At 43.1% G+C, this 9,983-nt stretch overlaps 1 long non-coding RNA gene across 1 annotated transcript; it reads right to left on the bottom strand.

The window, feature by feature from the left end:
- Positions 1 to 7,460: 7,460 nt before the first annotated feature.
- Positions 7,461 to 7,892, bottom strand: LOC121404031. The gene is made up of 3 exons (XR_005967648.1): positions 7,807 to 7,892; positions 7,547 to 7,741; positions 7,461 to 7,490 (listed from the first exon to the last, which is right to left on the bottom strand). It is a non-coding gene; the product is annotated as an uncharacterized LOC121404031 (long non-coding RNA).
- Between the last annotated feature and the right edge of the window lie 2,091 nt (positions 7,893 to 9,983).

Raw genomic sequence — 9,983 nt, forward strand, 5'->3', positions numbered from 1 at the left:
GAAGAACTACCGTATCACTGGTAGTTGGAGATGAACGAAGGGAGAACGACCGGAATTGCCGATTGCGGTGTCGAAAAAAGAAGAAACGGATAACGGATGGCACAGAATGAGAAATAAGTACATATATAAGAATATATATATGTACTTATATCGCGGAACTCGGACTTTTCGGAATTTTGGAACACAAATCGCGAATGGAAGGGATTTGTGGCACACGAAAATTGTACTTATCTTGGGATCCTGGTGGTGAAGGCGATGCCGTGCTCGAAGGCTGGATATGGTTGGGGAAGGCGAAGTATATCCGGCTCGAAGGACCAATGATTGAGCGAAGAGGCTTTCGAAGTTCCACCGTTCAGAATCCCAAATTAAAGACGTTAGGCAGTTCCAATTTCTTCTCGTATATATTTCGTGGTTGTTCTGGGCTTATATATATATGTATTTGTATCGCGTGCAAAACCGGCCGTTTGCTTGTGGGTGAAGAAGCGCATTGCCTAGATCGGTGGCACTCCAGCTGCCGAGGGCTGTCGGAGGCGAGAGCGGGAGCGGGAGCGTGGGCGGGAGCGCAAGCGTGGTGAATATGCGCGCGAATCAAATTCTGCTCTAATTCTTACAATTGCTTTTGTTATCGGTATCCAACCATTGTCCATAGATAATCGGATATTTTGAAATAAATTTATTTATTTAATTTTTTTTTTTTTTTATATATATTTGTGTTTATAAAGTGGTTGTTGCATACTTTTTCTTTAATATCTTATTGTGCATTGCATACAATTTTAGCAAAAGCATTGTGGATAGCAAAATAATTATTATTAGTTATAGTGTCCACAGTGAACCTATGTCTTCTGTGTGATCTACTATTTCAAGTTTATTGACGAAATTTGCCGTCGGATTTTCGATCTTTGATTCTGTTTTACCCATGATTGAATTATTGGGTGGTGGCGCAGCTTGTCGCGCTGGCGGTGCCGGTGCTGTTTTTTCGCACAGGCTAGTTGGATTGGGTGCTGGAGCTGGTCATCTCGCAGGCTGATGGGGTGCCGGCGCTGGTCATCTCTTTCCGTTTCGGCAACACCCATATGCAAGTGTAGTTGCACGTCGGGCTGTAGAGTGGTCCTTGGCAGTCTCCAGGGCACTTCTTTTGTTGTTTTGGTATGGCTCTGGGGGCAGGACGGTGATTAACAAGTTGTCTATTTTGTTTTTGTGTTGTGGCACAGGGTGAGCTTTTACTTTTTAATAGCGACTCGAGCTGTTCGAGTTCGCTCTGTAACTTCACTGCGACTTCCCAGTTTGGGGGGATTGTCGTTTTTATACAGAAGTTTAACGATATCAGACTTTCTCTTTCTGATCCGTTCTTTTAAACCACTTCTTCTGGGTTTAAGTTTAATTTGGGTGCTCATCCCTGTACTCACTCAGATATTTCTTTGCTGTTTCTGTCCTTATTATTCCAGTTGGGCCAGTTGTTCATCACTGTCCTTGTTGTTCCAGTTGTTCCAGTTGTTCATCATTGTATTTATGCAGCAGTAAAACCATAGCACGGAACACAATAATGCAATCACACAATTTAACTGTTCCTTTGGCATGGCCACAGCTTTTAATATGATTTGATTAAGTTGTTTTAATCGAGCAGTGTCGAATTTGTCACGGTCGCCATGTTATGTTGAAGCTCAGCGAAGTCATACCGCATCGGTTGGTGGCTTAATTAAGAATGTTTATTGAATATCTTTTTGTTCGTATCCTAGGGTACAATCGTTCTTATAAATAACGGAGAGCGAGATTTCTCCCATGCATTATATGAAAAGAGTACCACCGCATAAGTATTAGTGCGCGTGGTCTCTGCCTGAGTCTAATGGAAATGCAAGATCAGCGTTAAGGAGCTTTTGAGAGAGAGACCCATCGCCTCAGTGTTAGGGCGTTTGGGTTCTGCCTGAGTTCGGGTAAATGCCTGCTCAGCAGTTTTGGTAGCTGTCCGATCTGCGTTCAAGTCTTAGATCGTTGCTGTGCAAAAGGAATGTGTAACATAAACATAAGTTGCTTATGTCACTGCTCATATGTATATATGTATTTATATATATAACAGAGTGTTACATATGTACATGCATGGGTTCACTACAACCGGACTTGGCCCCGCAGACCCAAGCATCCGTCCCCCAAACAAGCCATTGGTCCAACAAAAGAGACATCGTCGAGACCAGCCAGTTCATGCACCAATCTGGAGACAATACCACCCAAGTGTTCCACCAGAGCTACAAAACTACTCTACCCACGTCCAACGCCTCCCCGATAATCGCCCACATAAGCGATTACCACCGGAGCATCGAACCGTCAAGCACATTTGACAAACCGATCCTTCCGAAAAACCCGATTCAAACCTTTGATCCCGGAGCCACCGAACCCACCGAAGACGACCCAGAACTACCGACGGATCCTTGGCCACCCGACATAGCACCGCAGATTCGAGAATGGAGTGGGTGGGGGGGGTGTAACGAACCATGGTTCTAGCCATGTCTCGTCACAAACGGCGGAGGGTCAGCGCATCCACGCTGGCCGGAGACAATAATCAAACTGATATACACAGAGCTAACGAACCATGGCTCTAGCCACGGTTCTCCACAAATAGCGGTGTGTCAGCAACTCCGGAAATAAAGTAGTCTTAAGCAACGCTCACAATTAATTAAGAACTCTCGATCAACAACTCTATACATTCTTGTCCACACAACACTTTAAAACACCCACCTGTCCCACCTCTTGGGACATTTCGCAATCGACGGCCTACATAAGAAATAGCATTTGCGTTATTTCACAATAAGTCAAGCCAGCATAAAATTATCGACTTACCACTCAACTTCAGCGATGCAGAGTTTGCGAAACCCCATTTTTTAAACCAAATACCCAATTCCCAACTGCACCTTCCGGGATTCAGCCTCAGCAAAACCACCCTGACCCACTAAAAATTGTCAACGAAGCACCAAGCTTCGACCTAGTTACCACACCCAACAATTATTGTTATCCAATAACCCTAAGTCAGCAAGAATTAATTATTTCCGGGTCTCAAGTGCGATTTCCAGCTGCATAAAAGGGCCAAGATCGGTCGAAAGAGCAGGCAGTCCATCGGCCCGAATACAAGACACAGGCAGTCAACCCGAATACAAGACACAGGCAGTCCATCAGCCCGAAATAACGCACAAGACACTGTACGAGGCAGTCCATCAGCCCGAACACAAGACACTGCACTAGGCAGTCCATCAGCCCGAACACAAGACACTGCACTAGGCAGTCCCTCAGTCACACACCCAAGACACCCTAGACAGTCACACACCCAAGAAACCCTAGACACGCAGTCCACCAGCGCACCATTCAACTACGAGTCAGAGTAGCAACGTAAAAGAATTAAAGTGAATAAACAAAATAAACAAAGAACAACCAGAAGAAAAACTCTCGCATCATCATATCTCGCTTGCCTACTGCATTCAAGCCAGCCCGACACCTGAAGTCACCTACAATCTACAAATTTTCTGTAGCGGACCTCGGACAGACTGATGCATACCTCAGCCTGAAATAGGACCTCACAGTATATAGAGGTATGTTTCAAGTGGAAATTAGTGGGAAACAACAAAAAATAATGTAACGAACCATGGTTCTAGCCATGGCTCGTCACAAACGGCGGAGGGTCAGCGCATCCACGCTAGTCGGCAACAATAATCGAACTGATATACACAGAGCGAACGAACCACGGTTCTTCACAAAAAAGCGGTGCGTCAGCACATCCGGAAAATAAAATAGTCTTAAGCAACGCACGCAATTACTAAAATTAAGAATTCTCGATCAACAACTCTACCCATTCTGCATTATTTCGCAATCAGCGAAAAAAACAGCACGATATTGGCGATATTTCGCAACCACTCGGCCTCGGAACATTGACCGAAATTCAGAAAAACCCAAGTCCCAACTGCACCCCGCACCTACTGCGATGCAGCCTCTGCTAAAAACACTCTCATCAAAACACACTGACCCTGACACTAAGCAACTGTCAATGAAGCACTAAGCTCCGACCCACTTCCCCCGCCCCACAATTATTGTTACCCATAAGTTAGCAATAAGCAATTATTTCCGGGTCTCAGGTGCGATCGCCAGATACATAAAAGGGCCAAGATCGGCCGAAAGAGCAGGCTGTCCATCAGCCCGAACACAAGACACTGCACTAGGCAGACCACACTACGCAGTCCAACAGGGCACCACACAGTCAATCAACAAGTCTCAAACGTAAACAATTAAGTGAATGAAAGAGTAAAGAATAAACCAAGAATCACAAAAGCAAAAACCACTGCATCATCATATCTTCCCTTGCCTACTGCATTTCAAGGCCAGCTCAAACCTGAAGTTCTCCAACAATCTACAAATTTAGATGAGGCGGACCCTGGACACACTGATGCATATCCCAGCCTGAAATAAGAGCCTTACAACAACAACAAAAAACAACAAAAACATATTCTCAAAGGTGGACTTTTAGCCTGAAGCGAGTGCGCTATTAACGGATACTCTTAGCAGTCGAACGGAAGGAACTTCACAATTTCTATGGTGCCAGTGCCACGGGTAAGTGGAAGGAAGTCCAACAGAAAAAAAAGAAGAAATTTCTAGGGGTGGGACAGATAAGAATTTAAAGAAAAAAATATTTTTTATTTCCATCCAGGTTTGGCACCCAATTTAGAGTTTTACTCATGCAAAGGGCAGCGACAAGCAGATAAATATCAGCAATGCATCCGATCAAGAGAGGAATGTAAAGCTGCGGGGAAACAAAAACCAGGGGAACGGCCATCGAGAGCGAGTTCGAAAATTCGAGCTAGGCAGAGGGGCTCCAAAGAGTGGGACAGACGGCAGCGTGGAGCCGCAACGATCTTTTTCGTGGCTACGACGGGGCAAAATAGTGAATATTTTATGATTTAAGCATAAATTAAAAGAAAGATCCTCTCGTGTAAAAAGTGTGAAAGTGTAAATAATTGTTCAGTGAGAGAAGAGAGGAAGAGAGAAAACAAATTTTCCTAACCTAATAGGGGCAAGAGAGCTCCAGATTAACGGGTTACTTTCTCGCTCACATTAAGTTTGGGAATATAACAACCCCAATGTTCAAAAACCTTTAAAAGATTAGTTTATCAGAAGTTTTAAATGGAAATTGCAACGTAAGAAAAAGGTTTTGTGTCCCACGGTGCCACCGAGCGCATATAGTGAGAGAGAGCATTTCGAATTTTTGGTATACGAGGGGAGCTGAAAGAGGAGAAGGAAAAAGTGCGAAGAGAGAACGCGAAATTAAGAATTTTAGTGCATTAGATTACGGTAAACATTTAAGTGCACTAGTTTCTTTAGTTTTTTTATTTATTTTTTTTGTGTTTCTGAGTTAGAGGTTGACGCCGACTGTGTTAGCTTCGGCGGCGGCGGCTTAGCCTACGAACTAGTCGGCGGCGGCGGCGGCGTAAGCAATAAATAAATAACACTTTTCTTTTTTAACTTAAAAAAATATCACTTCATGTGTTTATTAAATATTCAAAAAAATTAAAATAACAACAAATTAACAGTAGTCCTTCATGGACTTTCCTTACTAATATAAAAATTTAAGTCTTCATTTATATTTGACATCTGAATTGAGATCTAAATTTCTTTTTGCAAAGTTAAAAAAAAATAATAAATTAAGATAAGTTTTCTTTGCAATGATCATAGTTGTCATGAATGAAAACAATTTTATTTACGTTGTGAGGACTGAGCTGCGACCGTTTATGTGTTATTGTTAGACCTGCTATAGAAAAGACTCGCTCACTGGGTGTGCATGTTGCTGGAATACACAGAACTTTTCTTGCTAGCATAGATAATAAGGGCATTGCAGATGCCTTTTCCCTCCATAAACTTAAAACGTCTTGGCATGAAGACAAACTTAAAAGTAGATGGCATTCAGCTTCCAAATTGCTATTTTTGGTATTTGTAGAATGTCGCTGAGCAAGCTTTAATATTTTGCTTACAGATGGAGATTCACTTAAACTATCCTGCTGATCGCTAGCTTGTTGTACATCGCCAATCAGCTCTTTAAACATTTTTAGCAAAAAATCAGATTTTGTTAAATTTTGGTCTTTACAGTACTCTTAACACACAATCTAGTGAGCTAAATCGCGGATCTAGTAAGGATGCGCAGACTAGAATATCTGATATTGGGAATCTCGAATCCAATTTACTCTTTATATTATTTTTCATTTCAAACAAAGAAAGCGGTTCATTGCTCTCAGCTTCACCCAAAATTGAGACGATCTCTCTTCTGATAACTAACGCAAGGCTTATGGATGAATACAAATCTCCAGACAGAATATTTACTGCGTCTTTAAATTTTTGCAAGAAGTCACGAAGTTTATAAAAAAGCTGTACTTCAGTCTCTAAATCAATCTTGTTGCTGCTAGTGAGCAATTTATTTATTGCAGCTCTTTGGCACCCAAGACTGTGAAGCATGGCTAAAACGCTGTGCCACCTAGTTGGGACCGAGTTTTTAAGAGAAACATTCCTCTTGTCCACCATACTATTGCGCAAGTCATTAGTGTTGTTAATGTTTTTATAAGTTTGCAAGGGAACATCATCCAACGGTCCAAAATCATCATCGTAGTCAACCCATTCAGTGTCTTCGGATACAAGCAGCTCTTCTAAATTGTCGATATTTGACAAAACTTCATTTTGAAACATGTGTCTTAAATCGTAAAGCTCTCACAATACTTTTGCACTTCACAATTAAGTTTTTAATTTCCGACACGGAATTGTAGCCATCTACATTTAGCAAATTGTGTAGTCCATGTCCAAGGCAGAAATGGTTGTTTAAACACCCCAAATTAATAGCTTTTTTGATATTGCTACCTTGGTCGGTTACGACGAAATTAGATTCCATTTGCAAGTTATAAATTTGAGTTACATCTTGAAGCTCTGTTAAAATATTACTTGCGGAGTGAGATTTTGACAAGTATTTTGTTTCCAGCGTGAAATGCTTCATACCAAAATTCGGTGACAGATAATGGAATGTAAATGTGATATAACTTCTTCTTCTATAATTGTCCGTCCACAAATCAAAGGTTAAGGCAAAGTGTTTTTGTCCAGATACTATCCGTGTAACTACTTTTAAAACGCATTCATACACATCGTCTAGTGCAGTTGTTGAAAGTGTTTTGTAATGTGGAATATCATCAGCAGTTACCACAACTTTATATTTGGTTAAGAAGTCTTTGATTCCATTGTGGCTAATTGTATGAAATGGGAGCAGATCTCTAGCCATCCACAAAGCTAGCTCTCGTCCCAGCGCCCATTTACTATCTCTTAGAGACCTTATTGGCGTGGATTTGTTGAAAAAATTTGATATCGTTCCACCTGTAGCTAATGAAGTACTAGAATCGATATCGCGAACATTGTGTTCGTTTTTAAGGTGACGAGTTACGTTCCCTGTTGAACAGTTCTTGGAATACGACTGAATTTTAGCACTGAAACAATTGTCAAACACTTATATTGAACTTAAAAAAGTGAAATTAATTATTACCATGACAATATTATTGTTTCGTCGTTCTTTTTCTGCTCATCCAAACATAATTTACAAAAAACCTTGTCCTCTTCAATGCATTTGCTTTCGGTTGTCGTTGTCACTTGCAAGATGCCAAAAAAACTCCCATACTTTGCTTTTGCGATTTGCATTACGCAGAATTTTTATTGAGTACATCCCCAATGACTTATCCATCTGTTTGTTGTGAGAATATTGAACTAATTTATTTCTAATACCAATAATAATATTGTGAAACTTACTTTAAGAAATTATTTATGCACATAACAAACCAAGTAAACAACACATGAACTACAGCTGTTCTAGAGATGGAACAGGCAGATGGGAGACGACTCTTTTGCAACTTTATACGATATATTTCAAATTTTTTAATTTTTTTTTATTTGTGTAATGTCCTATTTCAGGCTGAGGTATGCATCAGTCTGTCCAGGGTCCTGAATTACAAGATAATTATAATTCACGAGGACTTTATCGGGAAACCAGGAACTTTGCCAGAAAACTGAAATAGAAATCACAACACTTTTTTTTTGTTCTTTTAATTTTCAATGGTTTTCTTTATTCTTCCGTATTCTTCCGTATGATTATTCTACCCGGTTATGTTATGTTTACTTGCACTACGACGCGGATGTTGATTTGACTGCCTCTCGCGATGGCTGATTGACTGCCTCCGACGATGGCTGGTGGACTGCCTCCGACGATGGCTGGTGGACTGCCTCCGACGATGGCTGGTGGACTGCCTCCGACGATGGCTGGTGGACTGCCCTTTTCTTCATGCAAGGCAGTGCCTTTTATAGATCGGCCGGCCTTCGATTTTCCCATGAATGTCTTACAGATATCTTATTTCTACTCCAGAATGTGGGAAGGGTTCTTACATAAATATATATTGCCGAATTATAGTCTGCGCGTACAGACGGGCTGATCGGTAACAGAAGGTTACCTAATCATTAGCCCTGCAGTCAGTGTCCAATATCCCCGGTAAGGAGAGTCGGAGACTGCTGACTGGCTTGCGCATGTGGGGGTTTTGCCCGGTAATCGAGGGTTACCTAAGCAATCGCCTCCCAACAAGTGTCCAATGTCCCAGGTAAGGTGATCGGTGTGCACCGGTACCGTGGGAAAGGAATTTCGTTGGCACTTCGGGAATATATATTGTTAGGAATATTTATTTATTTAATATTATTTTAGGTACTTATTGCGTAAGCCCCTTTTGCTGGTCTCCTGTCTTTTGGCGTGTGCTGAGTTTGCATTTTTGCTGGGTGTTGATCGCTTCACCTGGGAGTAGCGTTGGCTGCGTCATCTGCTTGTGACGAACCATGGGATCCATGGGATCCATGGTTCGTTACACCCCACCCTTTCTTCCGGGTGGGTGATGGAGAGATTTGTGGCGTCGCTTGGCGGGTGCTGGGGTTCGCCTTTTTCCGGGTTATCCTGTCCTTTGGCTTGTGCCGAGTCTCCGGATTCGTCGCTGTTAATCTCGTCATTTTAGCGTGGCGTCGGTAACGTTATATTTTCTACTGCTGTTGTGATCGTGGCCTTTCTGCTGTTCTGGGTGCTTTGTAGTTGGTGTAGTAGGTGCTTGGTGGGTCGAATTTCCCATATGACGATGGTTTTCTCGGCAGTTTTCTTTGGTAGTTAATTGTCCAGGCATTCTCGAATCTGCGGTGCTATGTCGGGTGGCCAAGGATCCGTCGGTAGTTCTGGGTCGTCTTCGGTGGGTTCGGTGGCTTCGGGGGCAAATGTTTGATTCGGGTTTTTCGGAAGGATGGGTTTGTCAAATGTGCTTGACGGATCGATGCTCCGGTGGTAATCGCTTATGTGGGCGATGATCGGGGAGGCGTTGGACGTGGGTAGAGTTGTTTTGTAGCTCTGGCGGAACACTTGGGTGGTATTGTGTCCAGACTGGTGGATGAACTGGCTGGTCTCGACGATGTCTCTTTTGTTGGACCAATGGCTTGTTTGGGCGACGGATGCTTGGGTCTGTGGGGCCAAGTCCGGCGGCCACGGCTCCGGGACTGGTTCGGGCTCATGTTCGGTTCGATCGGCGGCTTTGGAGTCAAATGGCTGGCTGGGGTCTTCGGGTAAGAGGGTTGTGTCGAAGGAGCTGTGCGTTTCGATCCTCCGTTGGTAGTCGCTTATGTGGGCGACGATGGGTGTGGTGTCGACCATGGGTATGATGTTTTGGCACGCCGGGTGTAGTACTCATGTTATACTACAGCCAGACAGGTACGTGAACAGGTGAGTCGCGATGACGCCTCTGGTATCACAACAACGACTTGTATGGGCGACGAAGATCTCGGACATGGCTCTAGGCATGGCTCGGTGCATGACGCTAAAAATCATGTCAGTACGCGGAAGGTACTCCATTGTGTGGGCGAGGATCGGTGTGGCGTCGGCCGTGGGTACGACAGGGCTGCGGTCGGTG

Source organism: Drosophila obscura, unplaced genomic scaffold (assembly GCF_018151105.1).
Source record: "Drosophila obscura isolate BZ-5 IFL unplaced genomic scaffold, ASM1815110v1 contig_180, whole genome shotgun sequence".
Classification (NCBI taxonomy): domain Eukaryota; kingdom Metazoa; phylum Arthropoda; class Insecta; order Diptera; family Drosophilidae; genus Drosophila; species Drosophila obscura.